Source organism: Peromyscus leucopus, chromosome X, assembly GCF_004664715.2.
Source record: "Peromyscus leucopus breed LL Stock chromosome X, UCI_PerLeu_2.1, whole genome shotgun sequence".
NCBI lineage: Eukaryota > Metazoa > Chordata > Mammalia > Rodentia > Cricetidae > Peromyscus > Peromyscus leucopus.
Window position 1 is genome coordinate 35734008 of NC_051083.1, and position 23578 is coordinate 35757585.

The 23578-nt window shown below is 40.4% G+C and overlaps 1 long non-coding RNA gene across 1 annotated transcript; it reads left to right on the plus strand.

Moving 5' to 3' along the window:
• Nucleotides 1-5123: 5123 nt before the first annotated feature.
• LOC119086704 lies at nt 5124-18510 on the plus strand. Its single transcript, XR_005090040.1, has 3 exons — nt 5124-5196; nt 15288-15291; nt 18501-18510. It is a non-coding gene; the product is annotated as an uncharacterized LOC119086704 (long non-coding RNA).
• Nucleotides 18511-23578: the final 5068 nt, after the last annotated feature.

Sequence of the window (23578 nt, forward strand, 5' to 3'; positions counted from 1 at the left end):
GAGGATGTGGAGCAAAGGGAACATTCCTCCATTGCTGATGGGAGTGCAAACTTGTACAGTCACTTTGGAAATAAATGTGGTTTCTCAGAAAATTGGGAATCAATCTACCTCAAGATCCAGCTATACCACTCTTGGGCATATACCCAAAGGATGATCAATCACACCACAAGGACACTTGCTCAACTATGTTCACAGCAGCTTTATTGATAATAGTCAGAACCTGAAAACAACCTAGATGTCCCTCAACTAAAGAATTGATAAAGACAATGTGGTACATTTACACAATAGAGTATTATTCAGCTGTTAAAAATAACTATAGATGTAACCAACCGTCTTATTAAATAAGAAACACAGAAACAATGTAAAAGAGAAAGCCGAGAGGTCAGAGCTCAGAGCTAAAATCTCACCCTTCCTCCTGCTGTCCCAGCTTCGCGAAAAGAGACCTACTTCCTGTCGGTTCGTTTTTTTATAGTATGTTGTTCTGCCTTCTCATTGGTTGTAAACCCAAACACATGACTGCCTCGTCACTGTCTGAATGTACAGCCCCCTAGGTCTTAAAGGCATATGTCTCCAATGCTGGCTATATCCCTGAACACACAGAGATCTTATGGGATTAAAGGCGTGTGCCACCACTGCCACACTCTTGCTATGGCTCTAATAGCTCTGACCCCGGGACAACTTTATTTATTAACATACAATCAAAATAATATTTCAGTACAATTAGATTACCACCACAAATAACATCAAGAAATGTGAAGGCAAACAGATGGAACAAGAAAAAAAAAATCCTGCATGAAGTAATCCAGACCCAGAAAGAAGTGAATATTGGCTATAAAGTGAAGGATAACCATGCTACAATCCACAAACCCAGAGAGGTTAGGTAACAAGGAGGGCCACTTGGATCTCCCTGGGAAAGGGAATTAGAAAAGATTTTCCAGGTGGACTGGTTTGGGTGGGGATGGGAACATATGGATCAAGTAGAGGTGGGCTGGAGGGAGATTACTGTAAAAGTCAACTGGAAAAGGGGAGCATTTCAGGTTCAGGCAGAAACCTGGTGCAAGGGAAACTCCCAGGAATGTACAAGAATGACCCTAGCTAAGACTCCTAGATATGTAGCTTGAACTGGTCATCTCCTCTGACCAGGCAAGACTTTCTGTGGAGAAAATGGGACACCAACCCAGCCACATAACCTTCAACTTACAGTCTTTCCTGCCTATAGCATGTGCTAGAAAGGCTGGTAATGGGTAAGGATCATATAGAGATTGTGGGAGTGGCCAACCAATGACTTTTCCAGCCTGAAACCAATGCCACAAGAGTGAGCCCACCCCAATGCCTGGAGCAACAAGGCCCAGAGCCCTAGGATAGAACCAAACATGACTGGAGGAAAAAAGATGTCAATGTAATGATGCCTAATGATGTTCTGCTATACTTACGGATTGGTACCTAGCTCAGTAGTCATCACAGAGGCTTCACCTAGCAAATGGTCAAATGGATGCAGAGACTCACAGTTCAACATTAGTACATTCAACATTCTGTTGAAGAGAGGGAGGAAGGATTGTTGGAGCCAGAGGGGTCCACAGCATCAGAAGAAAACCCACAGAAACAACTAACCTGGGCTCATAGGAGCTCACAGAGACCGAACAGACAACCAGGGAACCTGCATTGGACTGACCTAAGCCCTCTGTATGTATGGGACAGTTGTTTAGCTTAGTCTTCTTGTGGAACTCCTAACGGTCGGAGCAGAGGCTGTCTCTGACTCTTCTACTGGCTCTTGAGACCCTATTCCTCACACTGGGATTGCCTTGCCCAGCCTTAATACAAGGGGAGGTGTTTAGTCTTACAACTTGATATGCCATGTTTTGTTGATACTCATGGGAGGCCTGCCCTTTTCTGAACAGAAATAGAGGAGGGGTGAATGGGGGGGAAGGGGAGGTGGAGGGAGTGCTTGGAAGGAGAGGAGGGAGGGGAAACTTCATTCAGAATATAAAATAAATAAAAAATAATGAATAAAATGCTATGAATAAAAATCCATATTCCTCTAAAAAAGACAAAAAAGAAACAACAAACATTATTATAGACCCTACAAACTTTAAAATGATAAGGAAATACTTTAAAACAATACTGTTAATAAATTTGATAAGTTGGATCAAATAAGCAAATACTTAAAATATAAATTACTAAAATTCATTCTATATGAAATAGATAACCTAAGTTTAAAACTGTCTTTATTCCTATAGACTTTCTGTCAAAGAAAGCTCCAGGACCACTCTTCAAGCCTACCAAACATTTAAAAAATAAGACAAATGCTATAAATAATCTAGAAAACAAAATAGAGAATACACATTCTGACTCAGTTTTAAGGATTGTTTTATCCTATTATTAAATGTAGACAAAATAAAATAATAAATGAAAATTACAAACCAATCTCTCATGGACATTGGTGCAGGAAGCTACTAAAAGCCATCAAATTGAATCCAGCAATGTAGAATAAGGACTGTCTATCATGATTAAAAAAGGTTTACCCCAGAAAGGGAAAACTGAATCAACAACAACAAACATCAATCACTGTAATTAACAATATTGCAAACTGAAGAATGGGTTTTATAGATGTAGAAAAAAGGTATTTGAAAGAATTTAAAACTTATATAATCTATTAGCATGCTAGAAATAGGAATTAACATCCTTCACTGGAAGGAGTTATCTAAAATTATATTTACTAATGAAACAATACTTCTTACTAGATAAGGGAGGAGACAAGAATATCTGTTATTCCTACTCTTATTCAACAGCATAGTAGAAATCTTATCCAATATGTAAGTTCAGAAGAAGACACAATAGACACAAGGGCATGAAATTAGAAAGAAAGAAAATTATTTCTATTTTTAAAATACTTTGTTGTCCATATATAAATCCACAAGTGTCTACATGAAAAGCTCCTAGACTGAATGAGTATATCAAGTTTCAGGTACAAAATCATTTGTGTCAGCATGTAAACATTTAATTTTGTATTATGAAAATTAAGATAAAATATGAAAAGGTAGAACCAAATAGTGAAATATTAATGCTTAGTTTCAAATCTACTAAAATACGTGAAGTATCTATGTATTGAAAACATGAAACACTAATGATAGAAATTAAGAATGTCTAAAGAAATGAAGACACACCATGTTCATGGATTAGTAGACTTAGTGGTGTTTAAGAGGTGAGTTCTCCATTGATTTAGTCTGCGTGCTACTGTTATACTATGGATACACTTTTCTTTTTTGTTATTACAAAACTTAACTGGGCATTTTTATTTCTTATCTAATTGAGCATCTTTCTTTGATTTAAATTGCTGATATTTACTTCCTCAAAGTTGCTTCTTTTCTCATTGTTTTGTCTAATATGCCTCCCTTCAGCATCTTTTCTTTTTTTCCTTCAACTCACTCACATGGTTTCAGTCACCAAAACATCACAGAGGATACCTTTATATCTGTTCCACAATTATAACCTGATGCCTACCCCAGAAGTACATCAAATTTAGTATATTCATTTTAAAAGTATGAACACCTTTTTTGTACAGCTTAATGGATGCCACTGTGACATTTCGTTATATGTTCATATTGTGCTTTAATTATGTACCTTTTCTTCTACTGTCTCTCATCTCTTTTTCTCCTCCCAGCTGTCTTCCCATTCCTTGATAGGCCCTTTTCTAATGTCAAGATGTCTTGTTTGTTTCCACATATGAGAGAAAACATGTAGTACTTGTCTTTTTCTGTTTAGCTTATTCCAATTAGCTTGATGTCCTCTAGTTCAATCAGTAGTCTTGCAAATGGCATTAGGCTGATTCCATAATTTTGCTACTGTGCATATAGTATCAATAAACATAACTCTGCAGATATCTCTCTTTCTAAATGGTAATAAGGGCAAATAGACAAAATATTTTACCTTTTCTATTTTTTCTAAAAACTTGGTTTAGAAGCTTAGTCAAATAACTGATATTTTTCATTTATATTAGGACTGCTATAAAGCTTAGGTGATCCTCTGTACAAAGCAACATTTGCTAAGTATACTATCTACCAACTGGGAAAGCAAAGACAAACAAAATAAGTGAGATTAATTCTTAAAGTAGCTTTCACTTTCCTAGCAACTGAAAGAAAATGAGCACATAATTGGTCAGAGTTGCTTATTTTGACCATGCAGGTTGATGGATTTATTTTTTGTGTGTGCTGGGTTAGAATTAATCTGTTTTTAACTACAGACTCACTACAACAAATCAGTGCATTGGCCAGGAAAAAAAAACACAGCAGGGGACTGTGGAACAACCAGGAGAAAAAATTAAGTTTTCTAGAAAAATGAGAGAAAAGCACAAACAGACATTTAAAAAAAAAAAAACAGCTAAACAACCTTTAGAATTCATGTTTTACAGATAATGAATTAGTAATACTGGCTTTTATAGTGAAGGGAAGCCCCTGATTCATGTGTAACTACTGTGGTAAAGAACTGTTTTTGTTAATAAAAGCCATAAATTACATGCATTAAACTGGTAATATTAGGGTCTGTAGTTAGGATCATTTTGTCAAGAGAATTATTTTCTAGGGTTGAAGTGAATTATTTTCCAGGATTGAAATGGTTGTCATAAACTCTATGTGTAAGAATGTACAAGCTGGATTCTCTGAGTACAAGGCACAAGCCTAATGTTTGTCTGTGGGTCTCTGCATCTGTTTCCATCAGTTGCTGGATGATGCCTCTATGATGACAACTGGGCTAGGCACTGGTCTATGAATATAACAGAATATCTTTAGAAATCATTACATTGACCATTGACTTCTGTAGTGGGTAGCCATTCCAGCTTGGATCTGGAAGTTCCAACCCCCAATTGTGACTCTGGCAACTGTCATGCCTACGAGGCGGGGCCAGGGGAGGCGCCTGGAGATCCAGAGCTGGATGGGCCAGAGCTCTCTCTGTGTAGTCCCAGCTACTCTGGAGGCTGAGACAGGAGGATCGCTTGAGTCCAGGGGTTCTGGGCTGTAGTACGCTATGCCGATCGGGTGTCTGCACTAAGTTCGGCATCAATATGGTAACCTCCGGGAGCAGAGGACCACCAGGTTGCCTAAGGAGAGGTGAACCAGCCACGGTTGGAAACGGAGCAGGTTAAAACTCCGGTGCTGATCAGTAGTGGGATCACGCCTGTGAATAGCCACTGCACTCCAGCCTGTCTCTTTCGCTGGTCTTGGGGCTAAGCTAGGGAATTGAGATCAGACTAGCTGCTCCCTTTTTTGGGAATGGAACCGTGTAGGCGTTCCCTGGTTATATGGAACTTTGCAGGCAGGTTTAGGTACCCGCCATCTAGGGAGGAAAGGGCGAGAGCTGCCCAGGCCTTTGGAATTTGCCCCACATGAGTGCCAGATATTGGTGAAATTATTATGGCCACTCCATGTAGTTAAAAGGATATTTATTTAATGGCATAACTCACAAATTAAGTGATAGGTAGGTCGCAGGGTCTGGGAAAGGTGTATTGCAGTCCAGCGGTGTTCTCTGGAGCTCTGCTTGGTCAACCTCCACCGTTCAGGGTCCTGGCACAGAGAGCACACAGAGAGAGCGCTGGTCCATCCAGCTCTCAGGTCTCCAGGAGCCTCCCCTGGCCCTGCCTCGTAGGCATGACAGTTGCCAGAGTCTCAATGGGGGTTGGAACTTCCAGATCCAAGCTGGAATGGCTACCCACTACAGACTTCATCTTCCTTTTTTTCCCCAGCTGTGTTTGGTTCTATCCTAGGTCTCTGGGCTGTTCAACCTCTGGTCTTGACCCTCCAGGCAGTGTCAGGGGTGGGCTACCTCTCATGGCATTGATCTTGGGCTGGAGCAGTCATTAGTTGGCCACTCCTACAACTTCTGCACCACCTCTACCCCAGCACATTATGTGGACAGGACAAACTGTAGGTCGAAGGTTATGTGGCTCAGTACTCTTGCAGAGGATCTGGGTTTGGTTCCCAGCACCCACAGAGTGGCCTACAATTCCTTATAAATCCAGTTACATATATGAAGGCTATGGTGACTTGAATGAGAATGACCCCCATAGGTTCATACACTTCAATACTTGGTCCTCTGTAGGTGGAAATTTTGGGAAGGATTAGGAGGTAGGCCTTACTGAAGGTGTGTCACTGGGGTTTTGAGGTTTCAAAAGATTCAAAACATTCACCTGGCAGTGGTGGCACATGCCTTTAATTCCAGTACTTGGGAGGCAGAGCCAGGCAGATTTCTGTGAGTTTGAGGCCAAACTGGTCTACAGAGTGAGACTGAGGACAGGCACTAAAACTACACAGAGAAACCTTGTCTCGAAAAACCAAAAAAAAAAAAAAAAAAAAAAAAAAAAAAAAGATTCACAACATTCATAGGGTCTCTCTTTGCCTCCTACATTTGGATCAAGATGTATACTCTCAGCTGATCCTGCCATCATGCTTTTGCTCTGCCATCATGGACTCTAACCCTCTGAAATTATAAGCCTAAAATAAACACTTTCTTTTATAAGTTGCTGTCATTGTCATGATTGTTTTTATTATAGTGATTAAAGAGTAACTAGACAGAGACAGAACACTCATACACAAATAAATATTTAAAAATAAATACACAAAGTAAAACATGATCAAGGAAGATATCTGACATCAAGTCAGTCCTGTGCTTGCGCACACACACACCTTGTTCTTTAAATCTAAGAATTTATACCTTTGAGCAACATCTTCCCATTCATCATAACATATCCCCACATAACCTTTGCTATATGTTCCATGTTTCTATGAGGTAAACTTTGTTAGATTCCACAAATAAAGAATGGCTTATTTAATACTGAATAGTTCCTTCAATTCTATCCATGTTGTCCTGAAAGATCAAATTTCTCTCTTCTGTAAGACTGTATATTATCCCATCCACTCACTGACAATGGGTACTTCATTTGTGTCCATTTCTTAGTTATTATGAATAATGTTGAAATTAGTATAGAAGCACAGCATCTTTGACATTCTTTATAAAATTTCTTTGGACATATTGTCATAGGTTACCATCATCAAGAGAGATTAATATTGATTTCATATAGCAAGCTAGTTCTCCCAAGAGTGAGTTGTTACAAAACAAGTTTGGCTATTTCAGCTCTCTTAAGGCAACCCCTGATCTAGTCAATTTTCAACCAGGATATAATTCTTCAAAAGTTCTAGCACTTCCATTCAAATGATACTGGGGTACATAGTGAAACCACATCACTTACTATTGAATTTTTTGTGTTCCTGGTATATTTGGAAAATAGCCCTTTATCAGATACATGGCTTACAACCATTTTTCTCCCAGTATATGATCTTTATCTTTACTTTTGTAATTATTTTCTTTTCTGTGCCAGTAGTTTCATGGAATCTAATTTGGCTAGTTTTGCTTTTGTTATGAGTACTCTTAGAATCCTACCCAAGAAGTCAATGTCAAGATTAATGTCATGGAGCTTTTCTCCTTTGTTTGCTTCTAGTATTTTCATAGTTTCAGACTTTAGGCTTAAGTATTTTATGCATTTGAAGTTAATTTTTGTAATTTCTGTGCAAGGATGTCCTGATTTCTAACATAATTTATTGAAGAGACTATCCCTTCCTCCTTGTTGTTACTTGAGACCTTTGTTGAAAGTCAGTCAACTATAAACTCTTGGTTTTATTCTTATGCTTTCTGTCCTACTCCATTAGTGGGCATGTTTTATTTTTCTATAGTAAGAACATTGTTATTTGACATGTCGCTGCAATGATACAATAAAAATTATCCATATGCTCACCTCCATTGGGTTTCTCAGTCTGCAATTTGTTCCTCTGTTGAGTAATTTGTGGACATGAGTATATCTCTTCAAGGACTCCTTCTGAGTCTCTGTGGAATTGGACAGAGGCTTGTCTCCAGGAAGAGGACAACTCTGCTCCCTTCATAATTAGACAGGCTGTGATGGTCTCTTGTACATCTGAAGAAGTTTGTCATGAACAGAGATCCAGAGGTGGTAGGGATCAACTCCAACTCTGACTCTGACCATGACTCTTCCTCCTTCTCCTCCCTCCTTCTCTCTCTCTCTCTCTCTCTCTCTCTCTCTCTCTCTCTCTCTCTCTCTCTCTCTCTCTCGTTTATCAGTTTCCTCTGAGATTAAAACATTCCATCTCCCAGGGAAGCTCCTTAGGACAGAAGGTAAACAACTCAAAATAGCTTTAGGGGGCTTGAGGAGAGGTGGTGAAGGATGGAAACATGAGGGATCAGGATGGTCCAGTTAGGGGAGGGATGAGATAGAGAGAGCCATTATGGCTTTTGGGAGAAACCTGGTGCCAGGGAAACTCCTAGGAATCCACAAGGATGACCCCAGCTAAGAATACTAGCAATAGTGGAAAGGGTGCCTGAACTGGCCTTCTCCTGTAATCAGATTGATAACTACCCTAATTGTCATCATAGAACCTTCATCCAGTAACTGATAGAAACAGATGCAGAGATCCATAGCCAAGCACTAGGCCGAGCTCCAGGACCAGTTGAAGAGAGGGAGGACGGATTAGAAAAGCAAGGGGGGGTCAAGGTCATGATGGGGAAACCCACGGAGACAAGTGAACCAAGTTCATGGGAGCTCACTGACTCTATGCCAACAGCCAGGGAACCCACATGGGAGCAACCTAGACCCTCTACATGTGGGTGACAGTTGTGTTGCTCTGTCTGTTTGTGGGGCCCCTAGCAGTAGGACCAGGATCTATCCCTGGAACATGAGCTGGTTTTTTGGAACCTTCTCCCTATGGTGGAATGCCTAGCTCAGCCTTGATGCGGGGTGGGGGGGGATGGGCTTGGTCCTGCCTCAACTTGGTATGCCAGACTTTGTTGACTCCCATGGGAGGCCTTATCCTTTCTGAGGTGTGGATGGAGGGGGTGGTAAAAAGAAAGTGGGGGGAGGGAATGGGAGAAGAGCAGGGGAGGAACTGTGGTTGGTATGTAAAATAAATTTTTTTTATGATCATGGTATTTCGCCCTTTATTATATGTTAATTTGTCATATATGTCCTTTATTATATTTTTCATATGTTGAGCCACCCTGATACCCCAGGGAGAAGTTCTTCTTGGTTATGGGGTGTGACTCCTTATGTGCAGTTGTTTTCGGTTTGGGACTCCTTTGCGGATGATTTTTTTTTTTTTTTTTTTTTTTAAGTTGCCACGTGGCTTGTGGCTTACCGGTATCTTTTTTTTTTTTGATATATATTTTTTATTTTACAATACCATTCAGTTCTACATATCAGCCATGGGTTCCCCTATTCTCCCCCCTCCCACGCCCTCCCCTTACCCCCAGCCCACCCTCCATTCCCACCTCCTCCAGGACAAGTCCTCCCCCGAGGACTGTGATCAACTTGGTAGACACAGTCCAGGCAGGTCCAGTCCCTTCCTCCCAGACTAAGCCAAGTGTCCCTGCATAAGTTCCTGGTTTCAAACAGCCAACTCATGCAATGAGCACAGGACTTGGTCCCACTGCCTAGATGCCTCCCAAACTGATCAAGCCAATCAACTGTCTCACCTATTCAGAGGGCCTGATCCAGCTGGGAGCCCCTCAGCCTTTGGTTCATAGTTCATGTGTTTCCATTCATTTGGCTATTTTTTTTCAATAATTGAGTAAAACTGAAATTTATTATATTCCACAGTCGTCCTAGGGACCTCCATGCTATATATATAGCCTCTATGGTTCTATGGGTTGTGGTCTGATTGTTCATTTTATATCTAGAATCCACCAATGAGTGAGTACATACCATAACTGTCTTTCTGGGTTTGGGTTACCTCACTCAGGATGATTTTTTTCTAGTTCCATCCATTTGCCTGCAAATTTCATGCTTTCATTGTTTTTCTCTGCTGAGTAGTACTCCATTGTGTATATGTACCACATTTTTTTCATCCATTCTTCCGTTGATGGGCATCTAGGTTGTTTCCAGGTTCTGGCTATTACAAATAGTGCTGCTATGAACATAGCTGAGCATGTATCTTTATGGTATGTATCAGCATTCTTTGGGTATATGCCCAAGAGTGGGATGGCTGGGTCTTGAGGTAGTTCGATTCCTAATTTTCTGAGAAACCGCCATACTGATTTCCACAGTGGTTGTACAAGTTTACATTCCCACCAACAGTGGAGGAGTGTTCCCTTTGCTCCACATCCTCTCCAACATTGGTTGTCATTGGTGTTTTTGATCTTAGCCATTCTAACAGGTGTAAGGTGGTATCTCAGAGTCGTTTTGATTTGCATTTCTCTGATGATTAAGGATGTTGAGCATTTCTTTAAATGTCTTTCAGCCATTTGTAGTTCTTGTTTTGTGAATTCTCTGTTTAGCTCTTTAGCCCATTTTTTAATTGGACTGTTCAGTGCTTTGATGTCTAGTTTCTTGAGTTCTTTATATATTGTGGAGATCAATCCTCTGTCAGATGTGGGGTTGGTGAAGATCTTTTCCCAATCTGTTGGCTGTCTTTTTGTCTTATTGACTGTGTCTTTTGCCCTGCAAAAGCTTCTCAGTTTTGAGAGGTCCCATTTATTAATGGTTGTGCTCAGGGTCTGTGCTGTCGGTGTTTTATTTGGGAAATGGTCTCCAGTGCCAATGCGTTCAAGAGTGCTTCCTATTTTCTTTTCTATTAAGTTTAGTGTAACTGGATTTATGTTTAGGTCTTTGATCCACTTGGACTTGAGTTTTGTGCATGGTGACAGATATGGATCTATTTGTAATCTTTTACATATTGACATCCAGTTTTGCCAGCACCATTTGTTGAAGATACTTTCTTTGTTCCATTGTATAGTTTTGGCTCCTTTGTCAAAAACCAGGTGTTCATATGTGCATGGATTAATGTCAGGGTCTTCAATTCGATTCCATTGGTCCGTATGTCGGTTTTTATACCAGTACCAAGCTGTTTTTATTACTCTAGCTCTATAGTAGAGTTTGAGGTCCGGGATGGTGATGCCTCCAAGGGTTGCTTTATCGTATAGGATTCTTTTAGCTATCCTGGGTCTTTTGTTTTTCCATATAAAGTTGAGTATTTTTCTTTCCAAGTCTGTGAAGAATTGTGTTGGGATTTTGATGGGGATTGCATTGAATCTGTAGATTGCTTTTGGTAAGATTGCCATTTTTACTATGTTAATCCTACCTATCCATGAGCATGGGAGATCCTTCCATTTTCTGATATCTTCTTCAATTTCTTTCTTTAGAGATTTAAAGTTCTTATCAAAAAGGTCTTTCACTTGCTTAGTTAGTGTTATCCCAAGGTATTTTATATTATTTGTGGCTATTGTAAAGGGTGATGTTTCTCTGACTTCTTTCTCAGCCCTTTTATCATTTGTGTATAGGAGGGCTACTGATTTTTTTGAGTTGATCTTGTATCCTGCCACTTTACTGAAGGAGTTTATCAGCTGTAGAAGTTCCTTGGTAGAGTTTTTGGGGTCACTTATGTATACTATCATATCATCTGCAAATAGTGAAAGTTTGACTTCTTCCTTGCCAATTTGTATCCCTTTGATCTCCTTTTGTTGTCTTATTGCTCTAGCTAGAACTTCTAGTACTATATTGAATAAATATGGGGAGAGTGGACAGCCTTGTCTTGTTCCTGAATTTAGTGGTATCGCTTTGAGTTTCTCTCCATTTAATTTGATGTTTGCTGTTGGCTTGCTATAAATTGCTTTTATTATGTTTAGAAATGTTCCTTGTATTCCTGATCTTTCTAAGACCTTTATCATGAAGGGGTGTTGGATTTTGTCAAAGGCTTTTTCAGCATCTAGGGAGATGATCATGTGGTTTTTTTCTTTCAGTTTGTTTATATGGTGTATTACATTGACTGATTTCCGTATGTTGAACCATCCTTGCATCCCTGGTATGAATCCTACTTGGTCGTGATGGATGATTGTTTTGATGTATTCTTGGATTCGGTTTGCCAATATTTTGTTGAGTATTTTTGCATCAATGTTCATGAGGGAGATTGGTCTGTAGTTCTCTTTCTTTGTTGCATCTTTGTGTGGTTTGGGTATCAGGGTAATTGTAGCCTCATAAAAAGAGTTTGGTAGTGTTCCTTCTGTTTCTATTGTGTGGAACACTTTGAAGAGTATTGGTATTAGTTCTTCTTTGAAAGTCTGGTAGAATTCTGCACTGAAACCATCTGGTCCTGGGCTTTTTTTAGTTGGGAGACTTTTGATGACTGTTTCTATTTCTTTAGGGGTTATTGGTCTATTTAAATGGTTTATCTGGTCTTGATTTAATTTTGGTATTTGGTATTTATCCAGAAAATTGTCCATTTCTTCCTGGTTTTCCATTTTTGTGGAGTACAGGTTTTTTTAGTATGATCTGATGATTCTCTGGATTTCCTAAAAGTCTGTTGTTATGTCTCCCTTTTCATTTCTGATTTTGTGAATTTGGGTGCTCTCTCTTTGCCTTTTGGTTAATTTGGCTAGGGGTTTGTCTATCTTGTTGATTTTTTCAAAGAACCAACTCTTTGTTTCATTGATTTTTTGTATTGTTCTCTTGTTTTCTATTTCGTTGATTTCAGCCCTCAATTTGATTATTTCCTGGCATCTATTTCTCCTGGGTGAGTTTGTTTCTTTTTGTTCTAGAGCTTTCAGTTGTGCTGTTAATTCATTGGTATGGGATTGCTCCATCTTCTTTATGTGTGCATTTAGAGCTATGAATTTTCCTCTTAGCACTGCTTTCATAGTGTCCCATAAGTTTGGGTATGTTGTACTTTCATTTTCATTGAATTCTAGGAACTCTTTAATTTCTGTCTTTATTTCTTCCTTGACCCATTGATGTTTCAGGTGGGTATTATTCAGTTTCCATGAGTTTGTGGGTTTTCTATAATTTTTGTTGTTATTGAGTTCTAACTTTAAGGCATGGTGGTCTGATAAAATACAGGAGGTTATTCCAATTTTTTTTGTATCTGTTGAGATTTGTTTTGTGTCCAAGCATGTGGTCAATTTTTGAGAAGGTTCCATGGGGTGCTGAGAAGAAGGTATATTCTTTTGTGTTAGGATGGAATATTCTGTAGATATCTATTAGGTCCATTTGAGTCATAACATCTGTTAGGTCCTTTATTTCTGTGTTAAGTTTCAGTCTGGTAGATCTATCTTTTGGTGAGATTGGTGTGTTAAAATCTCCCACTACTAATGTGTGGGGTTTGATGTGCGTTTTAAACTTTAGTAGTGTTTCTTTTATGAATGTGGGTGCTTTTGTATTTGGAGCATAAATGTTTAGAATCGAGACTTCATCTTGGTGGATTTTTCCCGTGATGAATATGTAATGTCCATCCTGGTCTCTTTTGATTGATTTTAGTTTGAAGTCTATTTTATTAGATATTAGGATAGCTACACCAGCTTGTTTCTTAGGTCCATTTGCTTGGAAAACCTTTTCCCAGCCCTTTACTTGGAGGTAGTGTCTGTCTTTGGAGTTAAGGTGTGTTTCTTGTATGCAGCATATGGATGGGTCCTGTTTTCTAATCCATTCTGTTAGCCTGTGTCTTTTTATAGGTGAATTGAGACCATTGATATTGATGGATATTAATGACCAGTGATTGTTAAATTCTGTTTTTTTGGTTGTGTTGTGTTGTCCTTCTGTGGTGTATGTTGGTGTAGGATTATCTACTGCTTGATTTTTCATGGATGTGTTTAGCTTCTTTGGGTTGAATTTTCCCTCCTAGTGCTTTCTGTAGGGCTGGGTTTGTGGACAGGTATTGATTAAATCTGGTTTTATCCTGGAATATTTTGTTTACTCCGCCTATGGCGATTGAGAGTTTTCCTGGGTATAATAGTCTGGGTTGGCATCCGTGGTCTCTTAGTGTCTGCATGAGGTTTGTCCATGATCTTCTATCTTTCATAGTCTCTATTGAGTAGTCTGGTGTTATTCTGATGGGTTTGCCTTTATATGTTACTTGGTCCTTTTCCTTTGCAGCTCTTAATATTTTTTCTTTATTCTGTGTGTTTAGTGTTTTGATTATTATGTGGCGAGGGGACTTTTTTTTTGGATCCAGCCTATTCGGTGTTCTGTAAGCTTTTTGTATCTTCATAGGTATTTCTTTCTTTAGGTTAGGAAAGTTTTCTTCTATGATTTTGTTGAATATATTTTCTGTGCCTTTGAGTTGGTATTCTTCTCCTTCTTCTATCCCTATTATTCTTAGGTTTGGTCTTTTCATGGTGTCCCAAATTTCCTGGACGTTTTGTGTTAGGACTTTTTTGTCTTTATTGTTTTCTTTGACTGACGAATCTATTTTCTCTATCGTGTCTTCAGTGTCAGAGATTCTCTGTTCCATCACTTGCAATCGGTTGGTTATGCTTGTTTCTGTAGTTCCTGTTCGTTTTGTCAGGATTTCTATTTCCAGCATTCCCTCAGCATGTGTTTTCTTTATTGTCTCAAATTCATTTTTCAGATCTTGGAATGTTTCTTTCATCTGTTTAATTGCTTTTTCTTGGCTTGATTTGATTTCTTCCCATTTTTTGTTCGTTTTTTCTTCCATTTCTTTAAGGGAGTTTTTTATTTCCTCTTTAATGGAGTTTTTCATTTCCTCTTTAAGGGAAGTTTTTATTTCCTCTTTAAGGGAGTTTTTTATTTCCTCTTTAAGGAAAGTTTTTATTTCCTCTTTAAGGTAGTTTTTCAATTCCTCTTTAAGGAAAGTTTTTATTTCCTCATTGAGGAAATGTTTTATTTCTTCTTTAAGGGCCTCTATCATCTTCTTAATGTCATTTTTAGGGTTGATTTCTTCTGTTTCTTCTGTCATGGTATGTTTAGGTCTTGCAGGTGTAGAATCACTAGGTTCTGATGTTGCCATATAGGTCTTTATGTTGTTGCCTGTATTTTTGCACTGGTGTCTACTCATCTCTTCCTCTGTGAGGTGCAGGTGGTGTCTGTGTCTGAGAGTGCCTCTCTTGTTCTAATTTTTAGTCTTGGTTTAGTAGTGGTTCTTGGTTAAATTGGTGCTATTGGGCTATTTCTTCAGGGGCAGCTGATTTCGATCGGTGAATTATATACTTATGATTCTGGTGATCTGGTTTGGTGTCTGGGTAGCGCCTTCTTCTGTGTTCCCAGGTCACTTTTTGTTCATTTGTCAACTCCTCAGCTGATCTTGTCTCTTCAGACTTTAAACTGTAGGCATCTGAATCCTCTCCCAGATGGGTTTCAGCTGAGCAGGGTAGTCTCACCAACACCTCCAAGTTGTTGGGTTTCACAGGATCAGCAGCTGGGCCCTGAGTTGTCCTCAGACGGAGTGTTCAGATTCGTTCTGGTTCTGACCCACGGAGACAGCTTCTTCCCCAGATGTTGGGGTTAGGGGCGTCCCTGTTCCAAGCTGCGTCTGCTTGTCTCCGTCCCTGGGCCTGTTTACCTCTGCGGTCCACCGCCGGGCCTGTATGTCCCTGTCAGCTGCCGCTGGGTCTGTCTGCCTCTGGGGGCTCCCACCGGGCCTGAATGTCTCTGCCGGCTGCAGCCGGGACTGAATGTCCCTGTCGGCTGCCGCCGCTGGGCCTGTCTACCTCCATGGGCCCCCGCCGCAGGCCTACCTGCGTCTGCTTGTCTCTGCCGCCGGGCCTGTCTACCTCTGTGGGCCACTGCTGGGCCTGAATGTCTCTGCCGGCTGCCGCCGGGCCTGAATATCCCTGTCGGCTGCCGCCGCTGGGCACGTCTACCTCAGCCGGCTGCAGCTGGGCCGGTCTACCTCCACAGGCCGCCGCCACAGGCCTACCTGCGTCTGCTTGTCTCCGCCGCCGCCGGGCCTGTCTATCTCTGTGGGCCGCCACTGGGCCTGAATGTCTCTGCCGGCTGCTGCCGGGCCTGAATGTCCCTGTCAGCTGCCTCCGCTGGGCCCGTCTACCTCAGCGGGCTGCTGCTGAGCCCGTCTACCTCCATGGGCCGCCGCCGCAAGCCTACCTGTGTCTGCTTGTCTCTACCGCCGGGCCTGTCTACCTCTGTGGGCCGCCTCCGGGCCTGAATGTCCCTGTCGGCTGCCTCCGCTGGGCCCGTCTACCTCAGCGGGCCGCTGCTGGGCCCGTCTACCTCTGTGGACCGCCGCTGGGCCTGAATGTCTCTGCTGGCTGCCGCCGGGTCTGAATATCCCCTGAATATCCGTAAAATAAATTTTTAAAATTGAATAAATAAAGATAGCTTCAGGGAGTTCCTGAAAATTACCAAATTTACTAGGTGGTTCCTTCCCCAAGTAAGCAATACTAGCCATGCTGCCTGGAAGAGGTTTGGACCAACTGAGTCACTTGGAAAAGACACTCTCCAACTTGTTGAGCTGCCTACAGGCAGTATGCTCAAGGTTCCCAGATTTTGTGAGAGATTACCCACCTTGGAGTGGGCTTTGGTGAGGCAGCTGTCTTTGAGTAATTTCTGTTCCTGTAAGTAACCCTCACACATATTCCTGTAAGTAACCCCAATGAAACCCACTGGCTCACCAAGTTGGACTTTGCTCTTATCTGTATTTTGGTCTGTTTTGGGCTTCCTATCTAGAGTGAGTAGGCATGTGTGTTGTAACTTCTCAGGAAAAGTCTTGTCACATAACACCCTCTGCCACTCCTCCTTTTCCTGTTCCTTCTCCTCCCCGCTTTCCATCCTGCTCTTCCTTTTGTTCCTCCTCCTTCTGTGCCTTCCTCCTCTTGTTTTATTCTGGTCATTGTCTGCTCTTGCCTGGCTGGTTGTAGTAGCAATGTTAACAGATGAAGAGGAATGTGAGGACAGACCACAGTGACAGCCTTGGGATGATAGCCAGATGATATATTGGGGATACTCTGTTGACACTTGGTCAGGATGTTGACCCAGATGGAAATGAAGGTGCTCATTCACTCCATGATGCTGGACTAACATGAGGCCAGAGGACTTATTTCTCTTTAAGGTTGGGTTTTTGTATACTACCAACAGTACTCAGTATGTGTCCTTAAGAAAATTACTCAGATGATTTAGGCTGTAGTTTCTCCATATCCAAAATATTAACAAAAACATCTGGGTTCATGGAAACTGTTCTTTACATGCAAGTTACCCAGTATAAGCATGTACTAGTTGGTATGTTTTTGTACTTCAAGGAGCTAGGCAAAGAAAAACAGAGTACTACTGAACCAGAAGAAAATAATAGGGATAAGAGCATAAATAAAATAAGGACTAGAAAAGCTCAAGAAAACAAAACTGGTACTTTAAAAATAAACAAAATTGACAAATCTTTAACTAGACTAACAAAAGCTAAGAAAAAAGACAAACTAAGAAATGGAAAAGGAGATATAACTGACACTACAAAAATGCTGGCAGTTACTAGAGACTGTTATGAATGACAAATGATACAAATTTAAAAAGTTGAATAACCTAGACTAAATGGGTGAACTCCTAGAAACAGGCCACCTACCAAGACTGAATCAAGCCGGGCAGCAGTGGCGCACGCCTTTAATCCCAGCACTTGGGAAGCAGAACCAGGCGGATCTCTGTGAGTTCGAGGCCAGCCTGGTCTATAGAGCAAGATCCAGGAAAGGCGCAAAGCTACACAGAGAAACCCTGTCTCAAAACAAACAAACAAACAAAAAGACTGAATCAAGAAGAAGCAGAAATTTAAAACAGAGCAATAACAAATAAATAAGGAGATAGGATTAATAATTCAAAGTCCCCTATCAAAGAAAAGCCCATGGTCTTATGGCTTCATTGCTGATTCAAGAAATCAAATATATTCCAGCCAGGTGTGGTGATGAAAGCCTTTAATCACAGCACTGTGGAGGCAAAAGCAGGCAGATCTCTGTGGGTTTGAGACCAGCATGTCTACACAGTGAGTTCCAGGACTGCTAGAGTTATGTAGAGAGACTCTCTCAAAATTCCAAAAATAAAATAAAGAAACTAAAGATATTCCCTACTCAATCTGTGAGGTGAGGATTATCCTGATACAAAAACTAGATAAGGGAACAACATGAAAATAAAAAGGCCAGTATTCCTATTGAATACAGATGCAAAAAAAACTTTAATAAAATATTAGTAACCTAATTCCACAGCACATTATAAAGAGTATTTAGCATTATCAGTTGAGATTTAGCCAAGGTATGCAGTGCTATCACAACTATTGTCAATTTTATCACCAATAAATATGACATGCCATGTCAACAAACTTAGGAACAAAAATTGCATGATCATCTCAGTAGGTGAGAAAACTATTTTATAAAGTTCAACATTCATTCATGATAGAAATTCATATATATATATATATATATATATATATATATATATATTTGCACATCAACACAATAAAGGTCATGTGTAGAAAGTCCATCATTTACTCAATGGCAAAAAGTTGAAAGACTTTAAGATCTGAAGAATGTCTCTTCTCAATGCTTTTATTTAAAACAGTCCCAAAAGACCTAGCCAAATCAATTAGGCAAGAAAAATAAATAAAAAAAATTTCCTCTGTTCTTGGTCCATTCTTTTCTTGGTCCATTGCTTAAATAACTGATCTAAAACAATAACTGGCATGCTGAGGGTTGGTTTAGTCATTCATGAAATCTGCCCAATAATATAGAATGCAATAGCTGCTGGGAAAGGCTGTCTTTTTTTTTATCATGCTTTTTGTTCTTTCTTTTCCTTCTGATACTCTGACACTGCATATAGTAATAATCTACTTGTGGTATCTGATAAGCCCCCTTCATTCTTTGTTTCCATGCTGTTCCTTATATTGGATAATTAACAATTTTTAAATCTTAATATTCTTTTATCCTGCTTGATTTAGTATGCTATTGAACCCATTTATTCAATCCGTTACTTTGAATCCAATATTTTTTAGTTCAGTTGTGTATCAGTTACTTTTATGATGTTGTTATAAAATATTATGGCCAAGAACAACTTATTAGAGCTATTTTGACTTACAGTTCTAGAGGGATAAGAGTCTACCATGGCAGGGAGTCATGGGAGCAAGTAGCCGGCATGGTGGTAGGCTGGAGCAAGAAGCTGATAGATCACATCTCCAACTGCAAACACAAAGAAGACAGAGCAAGCTCTAAGTGGGTCAGGCCATAAATTCCCACTGATTTGCTTCCCCTAACCTCCAGGCACTGTCACCAATTGGGGAGAAACAGTTCAAAGGCCTGAGTCTATAGGGGACATTTCTCATTTAAACTGCCACAGGTTGTGTTTTTTAGCTGGCTTAAAAAAAATGTCTATTTGTCCCTGTCATTTATCCAACCTTGGTTTCAACAATTCTCGCTCATAAAAACCCTCCTCTTTCTCGATAATTAGACTCCTGGCGCTCCACTCGGGGCCGAGCCGTGGATGTCTGCATCCAGATTCCTCAGTCCTTGGATAGGGTTTGTGGCACAACTATTAGGGTGTTTGGCCATCCCATCACCAGAGTAGGTCAGTTTCGGCTGTCTCTCGACCATTGCCAGCAGTCTTTTGTGGAGGTATCTTTGTGGATTTCTGTGGGCCTCTTTAGCACTTTGTTTCTTCCTTTTCTCATGTGGTCTTCATTTACCATGGTCTCCTATTCCTTGTTCTCCCTCTCTGTTCTTGATCCAGCTGGGATCTCCCGCTCTCTTTCCTTCAACCCTTGCCCTTCATTGTTCCCACTCATGTCCAAGTTGTTCATGAAGATCTCAGCTATTTTTTCGTTATTGGGCGATCCTTGTGTCTTTCTTGGGGTCCTGTTTTCCAGGTAGCCTCACTGGTGATGTGAGTAGCAGTCTAGTCATCCTTGTTCCACATCTAGTATCCTCCTATATAAACTATGAACCAAAGGCTGAGGGGTCCCCAACTGGATCAGGCCCTCTGAATAGGTGAAGACAGTTGATTGGCTTGATCTGTTTGGGAGGCATCTAGGCAGTGGTACCGGGTCCTGTGCTCATTGCATGAGTTGACTGTTTGAAACCTGGAACTTATGCAGGGACGCTTGGCTCAGTCTGGGAGGAGGGGACTGGACCTGCCTGGACTAAGTCTGCCAGGTCAATCTCAGTCCTCAGGGGAGGCTTTGCCCTGGAGGAGGTGGGAATGGGGGATGGGCTGGGGGGAAGGGGAGGGGGAAGGAAGGGGGAGAACAAGGGAATCTGTGGCTGTTATGTAGAACTGAATGGTATTGTAAAATAAAATAAAATTAAATTAAAAAAATAAAAATAAAAAAAAACAAAAAAAATGTCACTGGGCAGTGGTGGCGCACACCTTTGATCCTAGCACTTGGGAGGCAAAGGCAGGCAGATCTCTGTGAGTTCAAGGCCAGCCTGGTCTGAAAAGTGAGTTCCAGGACAGCTAGGACTGTTACACAGAGAAATCCTGTCTCAAAAAAACCAAAAAACAAATTTTGTCCTTTTCAATAATATTTACTATTTAGTAAAGTTTCCAGTTAGTTCATGTGAAGAGTTTAAACTTCCCCACTTTTACAACTGAACTTAGGTTTCAGTTCTCTGAAAGGGGCAAAACAGGTTTCTCTCCCAACAAAGGGCCATTAATCAACAACTCTTACATTCAGGGAAGAGGGAGAGAGCACCAGGCCTGAGTCAGCCCCACAATGTCTCAAGGACAAATCCTGCAACCCCTGCTTCGAGTAATGGACTTGCCCAAAGATGCTCAAGTATGTCCAAAAATGGTAAGACTGAACCTCAGCCAATTAAAAGTATACTAGTGTAACTGCTGCTTGTTTGACCAATATGTTTGAGATGACCTAATTGTTCCAGAAATTCCCCTAGCTGTACTTAAAAGGAGCCAGCATCACCACTTTTTACAGATGTTTGACCCCACATGTTGGTAGTAAATGCTCTTTGCTCTTGCATACTATTTGAGTCTGGGGTCTTCCTTCAGCACTTTCTCAGATCTGTACACATGTATAACTCTCCTTAAATCAGTAAGGATTTTTTTAAGTGAGGATTTTTGGTTGTCCTTTTGGATTCTTTGTGAGATAAAACATACATGAAAATCTATCTTGTTTTTTTTTTTAAATTTATTTATTATGTACACAGAAGAGGGTGCCAGATCTCACTATAGATGGTTGTGAGCCACCATGTGGGTGCTGGGAATTGAACTCAGGACCTCTGGAAGAATAGTCAGTGCTCTTAACCTCTGAGCCATCTCTCCAGCCCCTATCTTGTTTTATTATTTGGGATATTTTCCTTACTCCTCAATTCTCCATAACTCTGTGTAAGTTTCCACATATTACACAAAAGAAAAAAGCTGCAGTCCATTAAGTTGGTAGACAGTATTCAAAATCAGTCATAACTTCCAAGGACTTTAAAGGCATTTTATATTTGTCTAATTTGTTATCTTTGCTCTTAGTGCTCCCCCAAAGATTTTAGAAAATATTAATGTTATTGTCTTGAGAGCAGTAGGACACAAGTTGTGCAGTTAGTTGAAGTTGGAAATATTGGGACATTAGAATTTTTGTATGTTTTCTGTTTTTAAGGAAGTATTGCTATGCTGTCCAGGCTATGCTCAAAATCACATTCTTTTGCCACAGCCTTCAAAGTAGCTGTGATAGTAGACATCTAGTACCATACCTGGCTTAAGTTAGGATGTTAGATATATGATCCAGTTTCTTATTTTCAATGAAATTGAGAGTCAGAGTTTGCCTGCTCTCATCTCCCTAAAACACAGAGTGTATGCGGCAGATATGCCAGAACTTGATCATAGTGCTCACTTCGAACCTGGAGAGCTTGCTGCTGAATGTTTGAAAACTTAAATGTTATCCTTTGTGTTCTGTAGTCCAATAGGATCAGGAGTGCAAGGGTCCTTCAACTTCCAGTGTGATTTAGGAGCTAGTCTCTCAGGTGAAGGTTATGAAAGTTAGGCTATTCGATGCATTAGTAAAGTATTTTCAAATAGAGCAATTTGATTTATGTTATAATACACCACAAAAAGGTGCAAGAAGAGCCTACTCACCTATTTAATCAAACAGAGGTCTTATAGCTTTATATCAAAAGATTTCCATTCCAGGGTTATCGCTGAAGCAAGTCAGAGACAAAGAGAATGCCCCTTTCCCTTTCAGGCATGGAGACACAACCCCCCACCCACCCACACACTTTCTGATTTATCTGATGAGCAAGACAAGGAATAGAGTGCCAGGTGTACCATCCCTCCCACTCTTACTAGCAGAGATTTTCAATTTTTTTCCCAGAGAGACTATAGGCCTAGAATTACTGTTGGAACAAGCAAGGGGAAAAATCAGTATTCCTTGTTTCACTTATGATCAAGTAATATATTCTTTGATAGAAAGGGAGGTGTATGAGTATGTATATGTCCACGTTCAGTGTGTACACATGTGTATGCAGGGTGTGTGTGTGTGTGTGTGTGTGTGTGTGTGTGTGTGTGTGTGTATGTTTGTGAATATGCACCTAGAGGTCGATGTTGGGTGTTTTTCTCTATCATTCTCCACTTTATCTTTTGAGATAAGGCCTCTTACTCAATCTGGACCCACCAATTTACTGGACAGGATGGCCTGTGATCTCTAGGGATCTGCCTGTCTCTGCGTCCCAAAACTGGGACTACAGACATTTACCACTACACTTGGCTTTTTATGTGAGTGCTAGGGATCTAAACGCAGATCCTTCTGTTTGCAAAGTAAGCACTTTACCGACTGAACCATCTCTCCAGTCCCTCAAACAATTTCTTCTTTATTTGCTTATGTCAGCTTCTAAAGACTGACTTGTTACATTCCTGAACCAAAATGAACTTCTGGGAAAGCATACAGCTAGGCTCTTTCTATTGGAAAATTGGAAGCTAGTCTCATTCTAGGGGCTGTAGCTTCTGGGAGTGTTGGCATACCCATCTACATCAACAGGCCTAATACCTGATGGAAATCCTCCAAACCTGCTTGCTTGTTCTTTGTACTTGATGGAAAGAAATCCCCAGATGTCCTATCTCTACTGTTCCTTAATCAAGGGCTTTAAAAGCCAAGCCCTTCCCCAAGAACTGGAAATTTGGAGATTATATGTGTAGTATAAACCCTTCATACCTCAGTAAGAAGCTGGCAGTTAGGTTTTCCTTCTTTATTTGAAAGTATTCTGTGTATGGCAGGGTTAATGCATGAGCATATCTCCTGCTCTTCCTATCATTGAAAATATTTTATTGTTTTATGTGTACAGGTGCTTTGTTTGCATGTATGTCTGCATCATGTGCATGCCTGTAGCCCAAGAAGGCCAGAAGAGGGCATCTAACCCCTTGGGAGTGAAGTTACAAATGGTTATAAGCTGCCATGTGGGTACTGGGAATTGAATTCATGTCCTCTAGAAGAGCAGCCATTGCTCTTAATCACTGAACCACCTATTCTCTCCAGCCCCATTCCTACCCTTTTCAATGGGGATGTTTTCTCAGTTGTCTAGCATTTATACAGGAGTCTTTCATAAAAACTGTGGCCTTGTTTTGAAGAATTGATCTGTTTTGTAGGTATCTCCACTATGTATGTTGGCAAAAATATAGCCAAGAGCCTTCTGTATTTTGCTGGTTGTCTGAATAAATTTTAAACTAAATGTTGAATTTAACCTAACAGTTCCTAATCATCCTAATGTTTCTCAAGTGGCTTCAATTTCATCCTTTATCTAAGGAAAAAAGTTTCATGTGCTCTGTTTTTATATTCCCATCACATTGTACATACCAGAAGTTGTGACATTAAGGATGTTAAAC